This window comes from Symphalangus syndactylus, chromosome 1, assembly GCF_028878055.3.
Source record: "Symphalangus syndactylus isolate Jambi chromosome 1, NHGRI_mSymSyn1-v2.1_pri, whole genome shotgun sequence".
In the NCBI taxonomy this organism is placed as follows: domain Eukaryota; kingdom Metazoa; phylum Chordata; class Mammalia; order Primates; family Hylobatidae; genus Symphalangus; species Symphalangus syndactylus.
Genome location: NC_072423.2, coordinates 10613256 through 10625952, shown reverse-complemented (window position 1 = coordinate 10625952; position 12697 = coordinate 10613256). Strand labels below are relative to the sequence as shown.

The 12697-nt window shown below is 44.7% G+C and overlaps 1 long non-coding RNA gene across 1 annotated transcript; it reads right to left on the bottom strand.

Annotated features, from left to right (window-relative positions):
• Positions 1 to 6432: 6432 nt before the first annotated feature.
• LOC134731958 (uncharacterized) lies at positions 6433 to 8164 on the bottom strand. The gene is made up of 3 exons (XR_010114708.1): positions 8070 to 8164; positions 7496 to 7570; positions 6433 to 6783 (listed from the first exon to the last, which is right to left on the bottom strand). It is a non-coding gene; the product is annotated as an uncharacterized lncRNA (long non-coding RNA).
• Between the last annotated feature and the right edge of the window lie 4533 nt (positions 8165 to 12697).

Below are 12697 nucleotides of genomic sequence, written 5' to 3'. Positions count from 1 at the left end.
AAATGTTCAAGGAAGAGCAAGGAAGAATTAGGGAACTGACAAAAGGACTTCACAGGAAAGCCTGGGGATGGCGCAGCTCAGGGCAGAGAACAGCGGAGCGTCCCCAGTCAATTTTTGCTTGCGTGGCAGCACAAGTGGCGCTCACTGGAGGAGTAGTGCTGCCCCTGAATGTGTCTTTGGAGGATCCAGAATTCACACGAGTCTGAGTTCTTCAAATGTTGCTGATGGCATTGCCTGGTAAGAGAAGCCTAATGATTGTGGAAATGCTTCCATTGCACAAAGGCTTCCATTAGGCCCTGGCTCATCAGCCTACCTCACTGAGCACCCACATTTCTCTTCAAACCTCCTGGACAGGGCCCAGCACACTGGGCAGGAGCCGAGTTTCCGAATGAATTCTGTGTCCCTTTTGGAAGTGTTTCCCATGCACCTTCTATAGGTCAAAGAGGGTTAGCCACCAAGAGCTGTAGAAGCCTAGGGCATAGTTTCTGTCCATAAACAAAACAAAAGAACGTTCTTGATAGAGGCCAAAGAGCCCTCAAGAACCATTAGTGGAAGCAATAATTCTATATAATAAATTGCCAAAAACGTGACACATGCAATTAAAAATGGAAGCCAATGGATGCCAATAGGAAGTACTGGCCAGGATGGTGAAGTCATTGAGAGCAACTGTGAGGGGCAAAGGCATCAGAGAGGCCTTCAGAGGGCAAGTGACTTGGATGATCAAACATTACAGATCTGACGTAGGGCCAGGGCCCTGGGTGCCCAGTGAACACCGTCTGTCACACTTCCAACAAAAGGCGTGGAGTGCCACAAGTCAAGGAAACCAAAGGGCCCATGAAAAAGTAAATGTAAAGCTGGGCACAGCGGCTCCAGCCTGTAAACTCAACACTTTGCGAGGCCAAGGTAGGCGGATCACTTGTGGTCAAGAGTTTGAGACCAACGTGGCCAACATAGTGAAACCGTCTCTACTAAAAATACAAAAATTAACCGGGTGTGGTGGCACATGCCTGTAATCCCAGCTACTCAGGAGGCTGAGGCACGAGAATCACTTGAACCCAGGAGGCAAAGGTTGCAGTGAGCTGAGATCGCACCATTGCACTCCAGCCTAGGCAACAGAACCAGACCCTGGCTCAAAAAAAAAAAAAAAAAAAAAAAAAAGAAGTAAATACAGAAAGCTACCTGGACAGTGAAGTGGCTTGACACCCCTTACCTATTAGGGGATACTGGGGATGCAGATAGATTTCTCTGAGCTTCTGTTGCTTTGACTGTAAAATGGGAATTCCAGCATCTTCCCCCTGACCGCAAAGGATGCTATAGAAAGGTGCAATATAAACAGAAAGCAACAAGGATTTATCAGTTTAGTTGGAATCTCGTTTCAATGCTACTAAAAGTAAGGTTCTTTCATGTACTTGAGTTAATCCAAAGAACCCAGTGTGGTTAGTATTTTCAGCAGAAGCCACAGAGAAGTAAATACAGTGCCTCAAATCTCCCAGCTGTAATGAATCAAGGACTAGAATTTGGTCTTCTATATTCTTTTTACAACATTATTTTATGAAAGATTCTAAGTTAGACTCACAAGAGTTCAAACAATTCAATGTTCTAAGTTGTTACTTTCGACTGACAATTTACTAAGAATCAACTCAAAAGCAATGTGTATGCCACGTAGCTAATACCCTTCCCTCCATTTCATCTTTGCTACAAGACAGAGGGTGGCAATGCTAGGCTTATCTGACAAATGATGAAAGTAAGGTTTAGCAATTTTTTTTTTGAGACAGAGTTTCACTCTGTCTCCCAGGCTAGAGTGCAGTGGCACAATCTCGGCTCACTGCAACCTCCACCTCCCGGGTTCAAGCCATTCTCCTGCCTCAGCCTCCTGAGTAGCTGGGATTACAGGTGCAAGCCACCACGCCTGGCTAATTTTTGTATTTTTAGTAGAGATGGGGTTTCACCATGTTGGTCTGGCTGGTCACGAACTCCTGACCTCAGGTGATCCACCCACCTCGGCCTCCCAAAGTGCTGGGATTACAGGTATTAGTCACTGCGCCTGGCCAAGTTTCAGCATTTTTAACAAATTAGCCAAAATAGCAGCTCCAGAAATGTCCAGAAATGTGCCAGAATTGCAGAGCAGATCTATTTGCCTCCAGTAGCCAGTGCTGTTCCCTGTCATGAAGCCACGGTCACCCCTCAGGACATCTAGTCACCCCACAAAAGATCACAACTAGCTTATCAGCTGTGTGGCCTTGGGCAAGTCCTGTGGTCTCTGTCGGGCTCCTCATCTATAAAATGGGTATGTTAATAGTATCCACCTAAGGCTGGGTGTGTAAGTTAAATTAAAATTTTAATTTTAATTTTTAATTTGAGTTCAATTAAAAGTTAATTCAATTTAAGTAATTAAATTATATCTATTAAAATGAACTGAGTTAAAGTTAAAATACTATCTATCTAATGCAGGCAGCTTAGTGTGAATTGAAGGAAAGAAAATATGTAAAGGGCTTAGCTTAGAACAGCGCCTGGCACATTTTAACACTTTACAAATGTTTGTCTTCAGTAGTGACAGTGTCATTATCATTACTGTCATTTTTATTATTATTTTGGTTGTGGCCAAGAGAGTTCACTCAGGTTCACACTACTGATCTGAAAAGTGTTCTGTGTAGATTTTTATGCAGTGGTCAATAAAAACGTGATTTTGAAATCATTTCTTACAATGTCCTATAAATTCCACCTACATTTGATACATGTGAATATTTGGCAAACTGATCAAAGTCTATCATCTGCCCTTCGTGCTGCTCATAGTGCTTCATCGCCAGCAACCCAACCCATTTTCAAAGGTCACCATATCCTGCAATTCGACGTTTACACATGCAGCTGCTGCTTTAACCCAGACCCCTAGCTCTGCTTCTTTAGAAACCTGACTATGCCCAGGGTCTGATAAATCGATCAATCAACTCAAATCAATGCACTAGGAACTCAGATGTGTGTTGTTTTCAGATTGGTGGACACACTGGACAGTGCCCAGGATGTGTTCGGTGCAGTTGACCACACCCTTCTTCTTGAAACCCCACTTCTTTATTATCCCAAGAACCCACCTCTATTGTTGCTCCCCGCTAATTCTTGGGTCATGTGTTCTTGGTCCTGGTCATAGTTTCCTGTATATCCAGTACTTAAGTGGATCTCCATCCCAGCCTATTTACACACTGGATGCTTTCCTCCATTCCAATGGTTCTAACTCACTCCACTTGTAGGCTGAAGACCCCAAAGTTATCATTCCTTGCCCTTGAGCTTCTACATCAGTCCACCTGTGTGATGCCACCCTTGTAAAGCTGAACTTTGCATCTTTTCATCATGCCAGTCACTCAACACCCAACCAGACCTCAAGCATTCCTGAGGGTTGGACTCCTGTCTCTCTCATTATCACCACTACCCGGTTCACAGCTTCATTGTCCCTTATCTGGACTGTTGCAGTAGCCTCATACGTGATCTCTCTGCCTTTAGAATTGCCCCTTCAAATCCACCCCCAACACACACACACACACAGACATGCACACATTCACACACACACACACACATGCACACACACACACACACAAACATGCACACATGCAGGCACACACACATTCACACACACACACACACATGCACACACACACACACACGCACACACACATGACCACCCTAGAGGTCTGTCTCAGACACTCACCAGATTAAGCCAGTCTCTGCTGAAAACCTTGGTCTGGACCCTATCACTACAAGACAGATCCTAAGCCCCTCTGCATGTCAAAGGACCCTCCAGAACCCACTCTTCACAGGTGCAAATGTCTCATCCTCTACCCTCTGCCTTGACCTTTATCCTTCAGTCATCAGGAAATGCTTATGATCACCAGCACAGCCTTCACCCCTCAGGCTTTCATGCTATTGAGTGTCCTCCTTTGTCCACTCCTGTGCTGTTCAGTATTGTTGCCACTGGCTACATGTGGCTACTGAGCACTTGAGACGTAGCTGTACGTGGAAAAGAGACATTGCATTTTGAAGGCCTGGTGCCAAAACAATGCAAAATATTAACATATTTCATATTAATTATATGTTGAAATGATGATAAGATTTTTGATATATTGGCTTAAATAAACTATATGATGAGTATCAGTTTCACTTGTTTCTTGTTACTGTCCTACTACGAAGATTCATAGTAGATGCATACCTTGGGTATGCAGCTCACATTCTATTTCTACTGAGCAGCCGTGGTCCCGTCCACCTTCTCTCCATGCCTCCCTGACTTCTCTTTTCTTCACCCATCAATATCCTTCACATCTCTCATGACAGCTTATCAGCTCTCTCAAGGAGCCCTTCTGACATCCCCCAGAACTAAAACAAGCACCTTACTCTGTGCTAAGACACCCGTGCACACCTTTATCCTTGCATGTTTCACACTGAAATAATCTGGTTACTCACACCCTACTAGACTGTAACCTCCTTGAGGGTGGGCATTATACTCAGTTATATTAGTATAAATGCATTCATACCTTCAACAAATATTCCTTAGACATCTGCCATGCCCCAGCACTGCTAGAAATTCATTCCTAATGGTTGACACAGTACTAGCCAGGAATAAGGAAGAACTAAAATAGGTAGATTAAATTTAATGAGTATTGAAAGCATCTTAGGAATTGGTAATTTTCAAATAGTCTACTAATCTAGAATTAAACTGTTTGTTTCAATTTAACAATATTTCCTGCATGCACACCTCATTACATGCTTCAGAGAATGCAAAACAGAATATTCATTCATGCATTCTTCCCTCAAAGAGCATTAAGTCTAGTAGCAATAAGATACAGGAATAAATAGGTATGATAGAATACAGAATATAAATGTTGTGAGAAAAGTTCAATGTCTTACGAGAATGCAGAGAAGAGAGACTCTTTGGCCGGGCACGGTAGCTCACACCTGTAATCCAAGCACTTTGGGAGGCCAAGGCAGGCAGATCAGTTGAGGCAGGAGTTTGAGACCAGCCTGCCCAACATGGTGAAACCCTGTCTCTACTAAAAGTACAAAAATTAGCGAGGTGTGGTGGCGCACACCTGTAGTCCCAGCTACTCAGGAGGCTGAGGCAGGAGAATTGCTTGAACCCAGGAGGTGGAAGTTACAGGAAGCTGAGATTGCTCCACTGCACTCTAGCCTGGGCGACAGAGTGAGACTCCATCTCCACACAAAAAAAAAAAAAAAAAAAAAAAAATCTTCAACCATCTAGAAAGTCAGAAAAGGCTTCATGGAGGAGGTGAATTTGAGATGGCACTAGGAAGATGAATGGGATTTTGAAGGGAGGAGTGGTGATGGGGGAGGAAGGAAGAGACAGAGCGCAGGTACTCAGGAGAGAGGGACAGGGTGTGGCCTTGCCAGGACTGGGTTTGGTAAGAGGCTGATGTATGTCTCCTAGACATACATTTGCTGGGGCTGCCATAACAAAGTACCACACAGTGAGTTGCTTAAAGCAACAGGAATTTCTTCTCTCACATTCTGGAGGCTGGAAGTTCACAATCAAGGTGTCAGCAGGGCCATGCTTCCCACAAAGGCTCCAGGGCAGAGTCCTGCCTGGCTTCTTCTGGCTTCAGGTGGTGCCCAGCAATCCTTGGAATGGGCATATTTGCTTGCTGCAACATCACCCCAATCTCCACCTGTGTCTCCAATGGCTATCTTTCCTCCATGTGTCCTTGTCCAAATTTTCCTCTTCCTAAAATATCATCAGGCCAGGTGCAGTGGCTCACATCTGTAATCCCAGCACATTGGGAGGCCAAGGCAGGCAGATCACTTGAGGCCAGGAGTCTGAGACCAGCCTGGCCAACATGGCAAAAACCCCATCTCTACTGAAAATACAAAAACTTAGCTGGGCGTGGTGGTGCATGCCTGTAATCCCAGCTACTCGGGAGGCTGAGGCATGAAAATCACTTGAACCCAGGAGGTAGAGGCTGCATTGAGCCAAGATTGTGCCGCACTCCAGCCTGGGCGACAGAGGAAGACTCTGTTTCAAAAACAAAAAAAAGTCATCAGTCACTGGATTAGGGCCACCCACTCCAACAAGACCTCATCTTAACTTGATCGCTATGCTTAACTGGACCAATGTGACCCAATCAATTTCCAGTCCATAGACTTCAGGGGGCGGAGCTTCACCAAACCTTCTTCCGGGGGACACAATTCAACCCACAGCAAGGAAAACCAGGAAACAAGGATCAAAAGGAAGCATGGGGCCAGACCATGCAGGACCGTGAATCCTAGCACAGGATGGTGAGGCTGATATGCAGGGAAATAGTTGTTTATGTAAAATCCAAACAGGACTGAGATCTGTCGAGCACGAAGAGCTGAATTCCTTACCATCTTTATCCTGCTGCCCTTAGGCGAACGGTGGCCACAGAAGGTGCAGCACGGAAAGCAGGGCATCCTCCCACACACCCATGCTCTGGTTGTGCTTCAGGTACTTGGGGAAAGTTCCGAGGTCACTGGAGTACTCTGGCTCTTGGAAGTCGTACGTTGTAATGACCCAGCAGTGGCTGAGAGAGCCATGCTGTCTGTGTTGAGTGCAGTGGTACTGACAAGACCATGTAGACTTGATGGTGCCCTGGGCCACCAGGGCTCAGAGGACAGGAGCCATGCTGGATATTCACGTGGTGTCTGATTGCACAATTCCGCGAGGCCGAAGCGAGCCCTGTCTGCGAGTATCCATTCCGTGCCTTATTGCCTTCCTGCTGTGTAGCCGCTGCCCGGCACTTCCCCCATCAAATCCCACGAACATTAGGCCTAAAAATACATATTAGGGTTTTTAAAAGTTAGGAACTTTCATACAAAATTAACCTTCATCAATTTGTAATTAGCGTTGAATCACTCATAATGGGCATTGCAGGGACCCTGTTTCACTGAACAACTGTCACTTCAGGATGCATTAAAATTTTCAGAAAAAGAAAAGCACAGCGACATAAGAACTTATTTAATGCGCCTGATGGCTTGGTAAATTTTAATGAGAATGTGCTGCTTAAAGAAGTAACCCACAAAATGTATACAGCCTTGAGAATGTAATGATATTTTCAATGCACAATATTTTACATCTCACTTCTGCCCGCCCCTACTTGACCCACTGTTCACTTGGACAGACATAATTTTGTGCCCTAACACTGGATCTAATGCCTCGCTCACTGGCCATATAAATATGTGAGCCCCTCCAGCCCCTTTTCTGAGGAGATCTACAAATAAGTACGCAGCCGTTTCTTCCAAAAGTTTATCTGCATTGTCAAGGTGATCCCTTTAAAAGACAGACTTGAAAGTCTGGGTTGGTTGTGAGTGTAAAAGAGGGCCCTGCCGCTCCAGGAAGGTGTGGTTCATCGTGGGGAGAAGGAAAGAATGAGAAGATGAATCCTCAGCTCCCAGGCCTCCATCACGGCCCAGGCTCCCCAGCGCCAGGGGGCCCCACTGGCACAGGCCTCCTCGGAGCATGGGTTCCCCTAAAATCTCTCACCCAGGGTGCATCTGCTCAGCTGCAAAATCCTTCTTCAGCACCTCCCAGGAAAACTGGGCCTGAACAGTCATGCTCCTCTGTAAGAGAAATACAACTGGCTATTATTCCTGGAGCCAGAATGCCATGCGGGGTGTGGTGCAGGGCAACCAGGGGGCTGAGGGGAGCCCGCAGCCCCCTACACCGGGGACTCAGAGTGATGATGCCCTCTCAGCAGCATGAGAACCTTCACAGAGTTCAGTTTATTTTTAATGGGGATTTGGTATCTGTACAATAATGACTGTAAATATGCAAGCCTCTAGAGAGATGAAGTGGCCAGGTCTCTCCCAGACCCTCCAACCACTTAGCCACCGCATTGGAAGCTCATGGGGAAGACACCTGCCTGGATTTTATCAGCAAAGCCTGACTGCCCAGCTCACTCTGAGCAGTGTGTGCGCTACACCCCGGTGCAATCCCCTCTCTGCTCACTCCCACGCCCACCACTCATCCCCACTCCTCTCCGCCTTTCCAGGGCACCAAGGAACTCAGAGGACGTTGTGATTCCTGTGAACTTAGACAAGAAAAGAGGCCCCCTCACCCTGTGTCGTCGCCTTCAATGAAGATGCTGCAGAACTCCTACAAAAACATTCCAGGCAACCCAACTCCTGCGACGCGTGTCAGGCACCGAGGGTGCTGGTGACATCTTGTGGTAGAGCCTGTGACAGCCGCTGCTCACGCCTCCCCGACACCACACAAGCTGTCCAGGAGCATCCAGCCCTGTCGCTCCTCATACATCAGCAAGGAGGCATCTGGGATCTGAGGGCTGCTGCCAGGATCCACCGGTGCACCCACCCGAACCTTCTTTGCCCACCTGGCCAAGCCTCGCCACTGGCAGGCCTGCCAGCTCCTCTCCCAGCAAAGCCCTCGGATTGTGGGAATGATTTGTTTGCCGTTAAATCACAGTGGTACCTTTTGGTTAAATTCATACAAAAAGATTCTTGTGCAGAGTGGCTGCAGGCAGTATTTGCGAACCCTGAACCCTGTAATGAGAGCGTTATTGGAAGCATGAGGGAAGCCAGCAGAATGATTTAGAATGTGTCCTCAGAGCAGGGTGGAAGTCCAACTTCTCGCAGGCACAGAGTGATCCGGGGACAACAGGGAATTGAGGTGGGAAAGGGGTCTCCAGTACCCATTTACTTTCCCTCTCATGTTTCTTCTCAACACACATTTTATGCAAGTGATTTGGAGATTTTTCTTTAAAGCAGTGGGTTCTGGGTCTGGATACTTTCTGAGTCATTGATGCTTAGAAAAATGCAACATTATTTAATCAAAGCAAATAGTATAATGCATTCTTTCAAAGAAACCATATTTCATGTTTGGAGCCTACCAACATACTGAACACAAATGACCATGCTTCTCTTTGAGGATGTCCTGTCTTTTAAATCTGATTCCCTAAACACTACCCATCAGTGCTATTTGCAGAGATTATTAGAACACATTGTCTTGATTACCAACTCTACTGTTCTAGCACTTGCATAACTATTATTTAACTTACCTTTAAGGTAATCTTTCAATATGGGAAATGGGGATATTGCCATAACCGTTTTTTTCAACAGAATATATTGGAAACCAGAAAGCATTTTCCTGCAAAGTTACACAATTAGTGATATACTAAGAACCAGTAAACCAACTCCTCCTTTCGTGCTGGGGCTGGCACCTCCCATAAATTCCAGCCCTCTCTCTCAGCAACTTGAGGGTGAGCCTGTCCTGCTATTGGCAGAAGACCACTCTGGATTGCAGAAGACCATGCACATCTCAAAAGAAGGATGTGCAGAGCTCCGGAAGTGGTCCACGCTACCCTGACTGCCACGTGTTGTGGTTCAGATTGTGCACTGCACAACTGGGCATGGGGGAACTGTTATACCTTGGTCTATGCAAATGGCACCTCCTAATGTGGCAACGTGCCCAACCTGCACCGCCATCAACAGCAGCTTCTGGGTGTGTCTGACACTCTGAGCCTCGACCTGACTGCCTGAGATGGAGCCCTCTCCCAGAAGGGGCGAGGCTGGGCCTTCTTGTTTCTACAGGGCCCTTTGATGACCAGCCTAAGGTGCTGGCTCCCCAGCTGAGGATAACAGAAAATTTGACAGCTGATGCCCCGAGGGACTTCTCTTTCCTACTCAAGTTTCAAAACACAGGGGTTCTGAGGAAGCTTGGCTTCTTCATGCCAGAAAACATGTAGCTAGTACCCTCAAGTCCAGATTGCAAAATGCCAAAGTCTGTTGCGTGCTTAAGCACTGCTGTGTCCTCCTGTGCATTACACACAGCTGAGGGTGTCACCCCAAAACAGCCATTCAGTGCTTTCACAGGTATTGTTTGAAATCCTGTAGGCAAGAAACACTGGATATTACATCAAAGGATCTGCTTTTAACCTATTATGTGGGTATCTTATTGTCACAGCACCAAATAAAGTTGAATCCACAGCTACAAAAGAAATTCCAAAAATATTCAAATATGTCGATGACTTCTACATGCATTCTGTTCTCACAACCTGCTGTCCTGTGGTCCTGAGAGCATGCCGGCCAAAATGGTGTTGTAGCATTTTCTTTTCAGGAATGCAGTGGCCTGTGGGGTCTGCTGCACATGACTGGCTTGAGCTTTGACCCAGCTTGCTCTGGCACATTGACAGTAGACTCTGAAGTTAGTTATGGTTTAATTTCTTCTTCTCCCTGCATATAAATTTATGAATAAACTGGAACTCCCCACTTGGAGAGAGGGAGCAGCACTCTAAGGGTATCTATCATGCATACAGAGAACTTCCCAGACATTCAACTCGACATCAGCAGATAACTGTACAGATGCAGATACTTCTGGGAAACAGTCAAAAGACTACATTTTTTTTAACAGAAAGGATTCAGTCAAAATGTTAGCTGAGTAATCTGCTAATAGATAATCACACAATACAAAGAAAACGTTTCAGTAAATACTTTGGATTTCTTTCTTCTGCCATAAGTTCCAAAAATGACGGCAACTCAGAATAAAAATTATTATTTGAGGCAATGGTATCCCAAGTACCCTGATTTGATCATTACATATCATATGCTTGCATCAAAATATTAAATGTACCCCACAAATATGTACAACTATTATGTACCATATTTTTTTTAAAAAATGGTGTTTAATCCTAATGCACCAAAATTCGCTGTTTATTCCCAGCACATTGGTATCACTTATGAAGCCTCTCCTCTACACAGGATTCTGTTTGGGTGTGAAAATACTGACCAAAATTGAGGCAATACAGTCGTTGCTCTTAAAAAGCCTAAAATCAAGAGGAAGACAATAAACATATGAACATTTTAACTGGGACTGACAGTGAGAAGGGGGATAGCCTTGACACACAGCAACAGAAAACACCACCAGGACCAAATACAGAGAAATGAAGCCCTTCAGGGAACTGAAGCACTAGCATGCCACCCCCTCCACTGCACTGAGACACGAATGCGCCTCCCAAGATGAGTGGAGGAAGGGAATGGAAATAAAGATGAGGGAGGAGGAAAAGCTAAGAGAAGAGAAGCTGAACAAACATAACCAAGCTCCTTATTTGCACATCTTAAATAAAGGGCTAATCTAGGTTCCTCCTGCCAATTAAGGTAAATGCGGAAAAATCTGATTTCTGGAGTTGGATGCCGACCTCCCCCATCTCTCTACTGCTCCGTTTCGGAAAGCACAGCTAACTGAATGATAGATGGTGAAGTCACTTGGGCAGTAGCCAGGAGCTATCTCCTTCTGTTCTGAGACCTGCATCCAAATTTGAGCCTGTGAAATGGCTTGGGTGATCTTAATTTGACAGTTGTCAACATTTCAAAATCATTGCCAAGTTCAACCAAATGGAAGTCTTTGATCAGGCATGGCTTTCTGTGTATGTGTGCATGTGAGTGTGTGTGTGTGCCTGTGTGTGTATATCAGAGAGTTGCCAATCTGAGCCCAGATAATACACCTGTGCACCCTTCTTCCATCATATCTCATTAGCATCTCTCTACATGATGAATTCTGTGGGAGGGTGAGAAAAAAATGGCACTTCAACTTCAATAAGTTTGGTCCAAGAAGGAACAAAATATGCACATAAAAATTTGGGATAATGGATTCATTTAAGCATCACAATCTGAAAATAAGTACATTGTTGCACAGAATATAAAGAATAGAAACTTGTAGATAAAACAGGATATAATCATGGACAAAACACTTCTTAGTGTTATTGACTCAGCGCATACATTTTTCAGCACAAACATCTCAGCATAAGCTAAATTTCAGAACCATTTAACCAATTCAGCATCAGTAGAAAAATCATTAATAAAAGTAGATAATAATCATAAAAACAAGGCCTGGTGTGGTGGCTTGCACCTGTAATTCTAGCACTTTGAAAGGCAGAGGGGGGTGGATTGCCTGAGGTCAGGTGTTAAGCCTAGCCCTAACATGGCGAAACCCCGTCTCTACTGAAAATACAAAAATTAGCTGGACATGGTGGTAGGCGCCTGTAATCCCAGCTACTCTGGAGGCTGAGGCAGGAGAATTACTTGAACCTGGGGGTGCTGAAGTTGCAGTGAGCCAAGATCACATCACTTCACTCCAGCCTGGAGTGAAACTCCGTCTCGGCGGGGTGAAAAAACAATGAGATTTACCACATATAAGATATCTCATTTGAAAATGAAACTTTTGGCACAGTAAATATGACATCACCTTAGGGAAGTTATTGAAATAAAAATGAAAAAATATCTAAATCCTCCATGTAGGGAATATAGCTGTGGGTTTAGGAATCTTTTTTCTTTATTCTCTAAGGGGCACTCACAGAATCTAAAGGTCATTTCTATTAGTGCCAAATATCAAGAAAGCATTACTAGAAGATAAAGGATATGTTTTTGAGGCTTTCCCTTTTTTTGGTTTCAATATGTTGAAATGATTGCTTCCCAAAAAATTAAAGTCTTCATAAAAGTTGTGGATGTATAAACACAATGTTTGTTTGATAAAAATAGGTCAGAATGGCCTATTTTTGGAAGTATCTAATAAATGTTCATGGAATAAATAAATGGATGGCCAATGAACATAAACAAATCCATATAGTTCCATAAAGCAATAAAAATGTTTTTAAAAGCTGAGATTTCTGGTTAATTCTATGGTAAAAGTATTTCCAAAACTGTCACCAGTTGAACTGTGCTAAGTTCATAAGTT